Source organism: Acomys russatus, chromosome 24, assembly GCF_903995435.1.
Source record: "Acomys russatus chromosome 24, mAcoRus1.1, whole genome shotgun sequence".
NCBI lineage: Eukaryota > Metazoa > Chordata > Mammalia > Rodentia > Muridae > Acomys > Acomys russatus.
The window spans coordinates 39,987-50,277 of record NC_067160.1 but is presented as its reverse complement, the minus strand read 5'-3'; the positions used below and the strand labels follow the sequence as shown (position 1 = coordinate 50,277).

Here is a 10,291-nt window from a genome sequence, read left to right as displayed (position 1 = left end):
TTGTATGTCAATGTTAATCAATCAGAGTAAAAATGTGATCCATGAAATAGTTTTCCGACTCCTAATGTTAATGCAGCCAATAGAAAATGATGCCATCTTTTTCAAAATAATGACAAATTAATAAGATAATTGTCTTAGTAAATAGTGATCTATTAATTTCTTAGATTAACTTATTAATTCTTTGTATGTATATATTCTTTGCGTACCTGTATGAACAGTATGTGTACATTTGAAGGATGGATGGTGTATGCGCCTGCCTACATGGATGGTGTATGCGCCTGCCTACATGCTTGACAAGATGAAGGAAGGCACTGACTCTGTCCATTTATTGCTTGCTACCTTATTTCCTTAAGATTAGATGTCTACTGAACCTTGATCTCACTGGTTTTAGGAAGATCACTTGCACTCTACAAAACCTCACATCACCAGCATTTCATTAAAACTGTACTACCCTGACTAAATTCTGACATGGGTGGTAAGAATCAGAAATAATAGCTTATGTTTGCACAATGAATGTTCTGAACCACTATTCTATCTCTTCAGCATTATAAACATAACATTTTAACAATCACCAGAAACTACTATCAATCTCTTCCACATTTTTCTGATGGAATTCTTCATTTCTTTATTCCTGAAAGTGTAAACCATAGGGTTCAGAAGTGATGTCATGATGGTGGCAAATACAAGAGCATTCTTTTCAGAGGAGAAAACAGATGTAAGTCGTGCATATATTAATATGCATGACACAAAAAAACAAAAGCACAACTGTAATGTGGGATCCACAAGTGGAGAGAGCTTTACATCGCCCTTCAGAACTGTGAGCTCTCAGAGAGAACAGAATGACACCATAAGAAACAAGCAGAAGAGAAAAGATTATGATACAGATTGAACCACTGTTGGCAAACACTAAAATGACAAATATGTGTGTGTCAGTACAGGCCAGCTTCAGTAATGGGAACAAATCACACATGTAATGATCAATGACATTGGGTCCACAGAAAGGTAGCTGCAAAGTGAAGCTAATTTGTATGATAGAATACAAAAAGCCTCCTGTCCAGGATATCATCACCAAAATAACACAGAGCCTCCGGATCATAATGGAAGAGTAGTGTAAAGGCTTGCATATGGCCACATAGCGGTCATAGGCCATAGCTGACAGAACAATCACCTCCATCCCAGTGAAGAAGTGGACAGCAAACAGTTGTGTCATGCAACATTCAAAGGAGATGGTCTTCCTCTCATAGAAGAAGTCTACAATCATCTTGGGTGTGACAGTAGAAGAAGTGCATGCATCCAGTAAGGACAGGAATATCAAGAAGTACATGGGGGAGCCCAGCAGTGCAGGGCTATAGACGATGGTCACCACAATGACCATGTTGCCCCCAATAGTTGCAAGGTAGATCAACAAAAATACAACACACAATATATTCTCAACATTTGAGTTCTGTGAAAGGCCCAGAAGTATGAACTCAGTGACAAAGCTCTGGTTTTTGCATTATTCTCAAAAAGATGTTAAAGTAAAGTGTTCGTGTAAATCTGCAATTATGAGAAGAGACACCTCATTCAAATTTGTATAATCACCATGTACAAGATGGTCCTCAATTTTTGCCATTAAAAAGAGTATTATAACTTTTATAGGAGATAGTTGGATAATACGCAGTGATAAAGCTTAGATAAGCAAAGAGCCACATCTGAAATATTGAAAATAAAAGCATCTAGTTGGCTGAGAAGACAATAGCCTATATTGGAAAGGTCAGTGTTCACTAATCTTTACAGCTTCCTGAAGCAGAATGTCGAAACACATTTTACACTTTGCATGCTGTAATGAAGAGAAGAATTTAAGTCTTCTTTGACTGGACAGAGAGCACTGCCTTATCTACCAACAGAAGAGTAAAAATCACACTTCAAAATCATGGATTTATATTAAACATATCTAACAGTGAGACTCTTATTTGAAATTACAATGAATTAACACTTTAAATCCCATATTTATATTAAATGTATGTAACATTGTGAATTTTATTTGAAATTCCATTAAACTAATCTGTTCTTTGTAGAAGAAAAAATTCTGTGGAAAAGTATGTAGCACTCCTCATGAAGCATGTAAAAAAGTGTGGAAATATCATTTAATTCATAATTTTAAAACAAAGAACTTTGTAAAAACCTACCTGTTTTCATGATGGTTAAGTGAAGTACTGCAGAAAGAAAAAAAACAAAAACAAAAACAAACCAAACAACAACAAAGTAAAGCAAAACAAAACAAATAAGCAATAAAAAGCAATTATTCCTGACTTAAAGTCCTATTACTAGTCAGTAGTATGTTGCAGGAGTTTCTGTATTTTATTTTTGCAAAACTTATCATCAAATATATTATTATCAAGCGAACAAAAATTCTCAACCTGGGACTTTCAAGACACAAGCTGTGATATCCATGATCTTGCCCCTGAATCAACAAGGCAAAGAGTGAGATGTTTTTCCTTTGTAACAATTTCTGGAAAGAGATGTTCTTTCTAGTCTCTTTCTCTCTATAAAGGTTAAAACATCTTCCTCTGTCCTTATGCCAATAAGACTTCCTGATAAAGGCAAAAGAGTCAATAATGAATAGTTAGAAGTCCATGGACCAATCAGCTATGATTGAAAATTGGTAACAACACAGCTGAAATAGAGAAACTTCCCTGAGATTTATTTGCCAAGACATATGCCTTGAAATTTGTAAGAATTCACCATAACATTTTCCAGAATGTCTTACCTGCTCATCTCCAGTAAATATATGCTCAAATCTGAAAATATCAAAATGTCATTCATCGTAGCATTCCTTTTCAATTCTAGGTGTAATTAATTCACAGAAAAACTCAACCGTTTACCCACAGAATGTACTTCCACAAATCTGTGTAAACATTTCAGCTTTCTGATACATTTTCCTTAGGCAGTCACAATCTAAAATGTGTCTGTATCTTTTCCGCTAAAATATTTTTAATTTGTGAACATATACATGTATATACATATTCATGTTTATGTATTTCTATACATACACATCTATTGTTACAAATATATGTGTATATAAGAACAATGTATTTTTCTGGTAAGAAAAGTGAAATGTTTCAATGACTTACATATTTTAAGAAGTAGACATTATGTCACATACTTATAAATCTATCATGTGACAGTTCATTTATATATTTTACCATGGTCATTTATGTGATGTCTTAAAATCAGTTCCTCAGTGGCATGTGTAATATGAGCTCCATACACTCACATGCTATAGCCAAGGAAAAGGTGGGCTGAATCAAACCCTATGGAGTCGCTGGATCGGGTACTTACAATAAATTAATCGCTAGTTAGTTTACGAGTTGTTGAGACAGAAAGCAGGATAGACAAAGTTTACTAAGAAGACAGCAAGGCATAGTGCCCATTCATGAAGTGTCAAAATGAAACTCAGCATTTCAAACAATGAAAATTCAATGGAAGAATAAAAAATCTTGAGGAATGTGCTGATATCCAAACCCTCACCTTTTACTATGCTGTGTTTAAATGTTTTCTCATGTCCTTTAAAATTAATGATGCAGACAGCTACTCCTACATGAGCCTTCATGTAAAAAGAAAACAACTGTGACATTCCAAAGAAAATATAGTCCTATGTTAATCTTAACTTGAAGTGAAATTAGCCTCATCATTCTGTCCTGCATCTGTCCTGTGATGCAAGTTCCAAAACTCATTTAATACATCCACTATGTAAAATAAGTATAGTGTAATCATTATCACAAAGGTTATGATTTAAAACCACTTAAAAGGTAATTGACATAAACACAAAGTATAGTGTAGATTTAATCCTAGAATATAAAAGAGGTGATAGTTAAAAACTGAGTTAAATATAGGTAAAATATGTTTAGTTAAGTTTGGTGGGTCCATGTTTATTTCATAATCTTGACAAGAATTTTAGATAAAGCAGAGTAATTGAATCAAGTGAAACTATGTGAGTTATATCCTGTACCCTTCTATACCACCCTGTGCTATGCTAAAATTAGACTAAATAAAATGTTACGTAGAAAGAAAAATGACCACTGTCTGCTATTAAACAAGCAGGAGAAAGGCTATTGGTACACCATTTATTGATCTACGAGATTTCAGGGTTTTGGATCCATTAAAGACAAATCAGTAGATCTTGGGTTTTTGGTATGGGCAGGCAGTGAAGGAAGGGAGAGTGACAAGATCTGCTGCAGCCAGGCAGGACTCAAGCATATCACATGGCCTAGGAGGACAGATCTTCTCTTGTCTGTCTCTAGGTGTTGGTATTACAAGCTTGTGCCACTACATCAGACCATCTCTGTAGTTATATTTTTCCAAAATGTTCTACAAACTATCAACCAAAAAACCACATTTTTGAATACAGGATATTGAGTATTTGAATAGTGTCTGCATACATATGTTTATGAAAATTGAATCAGCCAAAGGAAAAAAATGTCAGTTTGAAAATCACATTTTAGAAGCTGGAGGGACGGCTCAGTGGTTAAGAGCACTTATTGCTCTTCCAGGGACCCTGAATTTAATTTCCCAGCACTCAAGTCAGAGGGCTTCCAGCCTCCTGTATCACCAGATTCAGGAGTTCAATTTCTTCCTCTAGCTGTTATGGACTCCTGCAGAAAAGTGACATATATCAACAGACTTACACACATACTCATAAACAAAAATGAAATAAAATCACCTTTTAAAAACGATACCATTTTTTAATAAAATTGATCCAATCAAATAATAATTTAGGAAAATAAATCAGCAAATAAATTCAGAGGCACAAACATGTTTATATTTTTGTGTTGGATATCCCAGCCATAAATTACATTCTAAAATAAAAATGAGATGAAAAAAACTTTTACATTTGAATGCAATACAGTTTCAACAATATTGAAAACAGAAAAATATCTAAAATGTTCAAAACAGGGTTTCTATATAAATCAATTATAAACCAAAATTACACAATAATACTATAGATGATACATTTAATAAAATACAGTATGAAAACTTCAAGAATATTAGCTTAAATTAACTAAAAAACAGAAAAATTAAATACCCACTATTGAATATTTAAATGTATTTAGTTGTATAAAAGGAAACATGAAATAATGCCTTATTTATAACATGGATTTTGTTATTATGAACCAAATACTTAAAATTAAACATCAAAATAAAGCCTACATAGTTTATTTTCCTTTAAACTTCTAAAGAGGGCTCCAAGGACTTCAGATCTTTCATTAGCATGCATGAAAACAAAAGGTTAACAGCATAGCATCTGGCAATAATATTTTTCCCTCTAAAATGCACTTATTTAATTTTGAGATTGCAGTATAATTATATCACTTTCCTTCCTCACTTTCTTCCCTCCTTACTCTGCCATTCTTGTTCTTTCAAATTCATGGCCTTTCTTTTCAGTAATTGTTGTTATATACTTATGTGTGTATGTACATAAAATTATAGTCTTACTGACTCTGACATGAACTCTAGTGCCCCATATTTGACCACTTCCTCATGGTAGGGAGGCCTGGAGGCACTTAGAGAAAGGATAACCAGGCTACCAAGATGAGACTTGATAGCTAGCCTATAACCATATAATGGGGGAGGACATCCCCTCGGTCACAGACAAAGGACAGGGGAATAGGGTGAAAGCTGAAGGGAGAGAGGAACTGGTGGATATAAGTGAGGGGAAAACAATTTAGATATAATCTGAATAAATTAATTTAAGAAAATAAAAAATTATATTCCTAAATATATCTTACTCAGTATGTATAATGTTAATTTTAAATGCTTTTATAATATTATAATCTTTTCACAAATATTGCAAATTGAACCTTTTTATACTTTTCATTTGTACTTTGAATTCAAATTCTAAATTCTGATATTGGAACCAACTTATTTTCGATATATTTCTCCCTCAAACATTCCATTTCCCCTCTCTCTCTCTCTCTCTCTCTCTCTCTCTCTCTCTCTCTCTCTCTCTCTCTCTCTTTAACAGCCATGTACTATAAGAATCTCATCTTTATTCTGGTCTTGCTTAGGATCCCACACCATGTAAGTGTGGTCACTGAGCCACGTTCTGGAGTAGGGAAGGAGAGAAGTGTGCCTCCCTGTTCTAATATCCATATTGTCAATTATTTCCTTCCCATTACTTTAAGCAACAAAGTTTTTAATTTCATTAATCTATCTGAAGGTAACAGAACCTTTGTGTTAACTCTAAAGTGCATAAAATATTCAAAACTATCAAAAGAATTAGTAGAAAAGCTATCATTTTAAGTAGTTGCTTTTAAATAGATTTCAAATGAAAAAACAAGTATCACAAATACTAACTATAAATTTAAAGCTTATGTTAAATTATCCTTTAGGTTAAAATCCCTCAAGTCCAACATATTTTTCACCTAAGATTATCACCTAGTAGTAAAAACATTATTACTTTGTAGCTGAGCAAACTCTTCTGCTTCTCTCTGGAAAACATTATCTTCACATTACTAACCATTTTCTCGCTGCACTTTCCCAAAGTGCCTCAGCTTTGCTTGTTTCACTGTTTATGGCCTAAGCAAACAAGCTTTACTGTTCCCTCTCACTGCCTTCCTAATGCATTTCTGACACTTCTCTCTTGGTGTCTGGGCGATTCTGCTCATTTTAAGTGAGACCAAGTCACAACCACGAGCACTGAAACAGTCTCTGCCACCTAGAGAATGTTAAACGGACATTCTTAAACCATAAGACTTCACTTTGACAAGTCACACTTCCTGAGTTAGTGTCCTTCTCTATAGTATAGTATAGTATAGTATATAGACAATGGCACAACCAGCCAGGCCCCAATGTCACCATTCTTTTCACAGCTTTAAAACATATCACTGTCTAATCAATGATATTAGTAAAGTAAGAACACCATTGTCTCCCACTGAAAATGTTTTTACAAAAACAAATAAAGTGCTAGTGGAGAGATAACACAAAAACAACACTGTGCCATTTCCTTGTTATTTGCTCCCAACTTCAAGATGACAAAGTGAAAATGTGTTTAATTTCATTAGAGTTAAAGAAGCAAATGTTTACAGGGAAGAAAGAAATGAGAGAAGGAAGGGAAAGAGGAAAGGAAGGAAGGAAAAAGTTCTGATTTGGGGGCCAACTGAGCAAGAATTAGCTTATATGTGCTGGCTTCTGAGCTCTGGATATATCATTTTAATCACTCATATATTGATTACTCATAATTTTAATGTCCACAGAAATGATGAGGAGTCTGAGCACTGAGTGTATGAAACTTCACACGCACAGTTATGCACTGATTTTCCATGTTTGTTTTAAACACAGTAGCCTGACACACAGCATCCATTTTTAAGGTACTCTGTTATAATTTAAGATCATCTCTGAAAATGTTGCAATGTACCTTACATATACCATCATGCATCGTTCGGTGAAAAGTCTCAAAACAGGCATCTCCTATTCTTTGTGGAGTGGTCCATTCCGTGGTGGCCACACTTGTTTGTATCCAACTCCTCTCCACCTCTGAGAGAGAGAACAGTGATTCTGGAAGTTGCTGCAAATGTTAGCATTGTTTCTCTGGTCCAACCATCAGCATGGTCTCAGGATGCAAGAAAAACAAAGAAGCCCAAGTTCCCTCCTTTGTTGTCAATGGAGTTTATAGAGGTTTCCCTGAGATGTCACCAGCCTAGGAGACTGATCTTATTCCCCTGAGTTTTCAAGATTTCTTTCTGCTGAGTTTATGACACAGTGTTTGTGCTTTTGCACTTGCTTGAGTGTTTAAATCACTTTTTATTACCATAGTTAGAAAGATTTTAATTTTTGTAAAATGCTCTTTCAAGTTTTTTTTTCTTGTAATGTTTAAATTTGGCACTAGAAAGACTTTTGTATTTTTCGTCTTTCATATACAATTTTCTTTTTAAAAAAATAGGACTTTTAATGGCCATTGATGGTACTTTTCTATTGAATTATTTATCAAGTCCCTATATGATAATGATTTCATGTGACAATATATTTAGAAAAAGAACAGTGCTGTAAAATAGATGGAATACAATGTTTCTCTCCTAAATTTAAGCAAAATGATAGATATTCACCAAACATGGTGACTGGGGTCTTTAAAAAGAAATTCCTACACTAATCCCTACATGAAATGTGTATTGTTTGAGAAATAAAGTAGCAAAGACTACTCCTGAAAGAAAAACATTTTATGAGAAACAATACTTCAAGCTATATGTTAATTTGAATGTTATTTACTTACTCTGAGCATCTTGAGCTTGTGTGTCTATAGCATTTGGGGGATGGAGGCAAAGCTTGTATAATACCTGCCATAGCCCAGGTTGAACTTTAGTTCACAGCAATCTTTCTGTCTTAGCTTCCCAAAATCCATGTTTTGTATCATAAGCTAAAATCCAAATGTAGAGTTTCTAGAGGTTGAAGGGTATCGTGTATCTTCACAGTGTGTGAAAGGATCTTGAAGGTCACTTTAACATAGGGGATGCAGCCTTGACATTGCTGCCTGAGAGAAAACTTCAAGGTGGTCTTTTAGATCATTTTGAAAACTGGGACAAACCAATAGTCTGCTAAATTACCGTTCTTAGGAATTGAGTCCTACCCTTTTGTATCTGTTTATCTTAAGGGTAAAAAGTAGAAATGAAAGATCGTAAATAATGGTACTCAGAAGCAGCACCAGCAAGACAGCCAATAACATAAGATGAATTGATTTGTTTCCTTTAACTTAAATGCTACATCTATGCCCCAGCACACAAATATCACCTGACATGAATACATCCCACAATAGGTTACATGTGGTCTGAAATGCTCAGCACTCAGAGACTAACAGTTTCTGTATCCTGCTCAATTTATATTACTAGCAACTTACTAACAAAGAGTTAACACAATCATATTAACCTTCCCCTACTTTTTTTATTTCTTTGCCACCTATTTCTGTTTTTTTAAAAAAAGCAGAGTGTAAAAATGCAAATAATTCTTTGAAAGTGCATTTAGGAAGATAATAGAAGAAATATTTTATACTTATTTGTAACATGCATCCACATTGTAGAAGTGGTGTACATTTTTAAGCTTAAATATAAAACTAAAAATGAAAGAGGGGGCTGGAGAATGGATCATCAGTTAAGAGCACTATGGCTCTTTCAAAAAGGCTGTGTGTGATTTACAGCACTCACATGGTAACTCACTACCTACCACCTGTACTTACAGTCCCAGGGGAGCCAATATCTTTTTACCTCAGCAGGCACCAGGCACACACGTGATGCACTTACACATAAGTAGCCAAAACATTCATGTAGTTAAAATTTTAAAACTCTAAACAATAAATATAAAAAGGAATAGGGAGTCACAAGACAGAAAATATATACAACATTGCAGTCAGCTCTTTAGAATTAATCTTACATCCCATAATTTCCTACTAATTTATAATCCCATGTTCCTGTATTAAAATTGTAAAAACTAATACATTTTTGGAAAGATGAACAGTTGAGTTTTTGAAAACTTCTGAAAATGATTTTATAAATTACATAGACTAAAAATTCAGAAGCAGAAAATTATAGAAAAATACTCAGAGATAATATGATTCAGTAAATATACATATTTTGAGTATTTTTTCATAAAATATATTCATTATGATGATGGTTCCTGTACTTCATCTCCTACCAGATTCTCCCCACCTCCACACCCATCCAACTCCACCTATGACAATAGTAAGTGTGATTTCAAAAATAATTTTCAGCCAGGTGATGGTGGCACACACCTTTAATCCCAGGACTCAGGAGGCAAAGGCATGTGGATCTCTGTGCATTCTATGCCAGCCTCATCTACAGAGTGATTCTCAGACAGCCAGGGCTACGCACAGAGAAACCCTGTCTCAAAAAAATTTTTTTACTTTTAATAAAAATAGATTTATTTCTAATATAATACATCCTGATTCCAGTTTTCCCTCTGTCTATTCTTTCCACTTCCTCCCATCTCTATTTCCCTCCACATCCACTCCCTTTTTGTCTCTCATTACAAATTAAAAAAAAAAAAAAAAAACCTTGAAGAGATGAAAAATGAAAATGGCAAAATTTAATACAGTAAGATAAAACAATAACCATCACATTGACATTGGATGAGACAACGCAATAGAAGGAAAAGAGCCCAAGAGAAAACACAAGAGTCAGAGACCCACTTGTTCACAGACTCAGGAGTTCCATAAAAACAAAAACTGGAAACTATAATATATACTCAGACAGAGGACCTGGTACAGACCAGTGCAGTTCCTGTGCATGCTGCTTCAGTCTCAGTG

The 10,291-nt window shown here is 34.4% G+C and overlaps 1 pseudogene; it reads right to left on the bottom strand.

The window, feature by feature from the left end:
• Nucleotides 1–561: 561 nt before the first annotated feature.
• LOC127207593 (olfactory receptor 4C15-like) lies at nt 562–2,805 on the bottom strand (annotated as a pseudogene).
• Nucleotides 2,806–10,291: the final 7,486 nt, after the last annotated feature.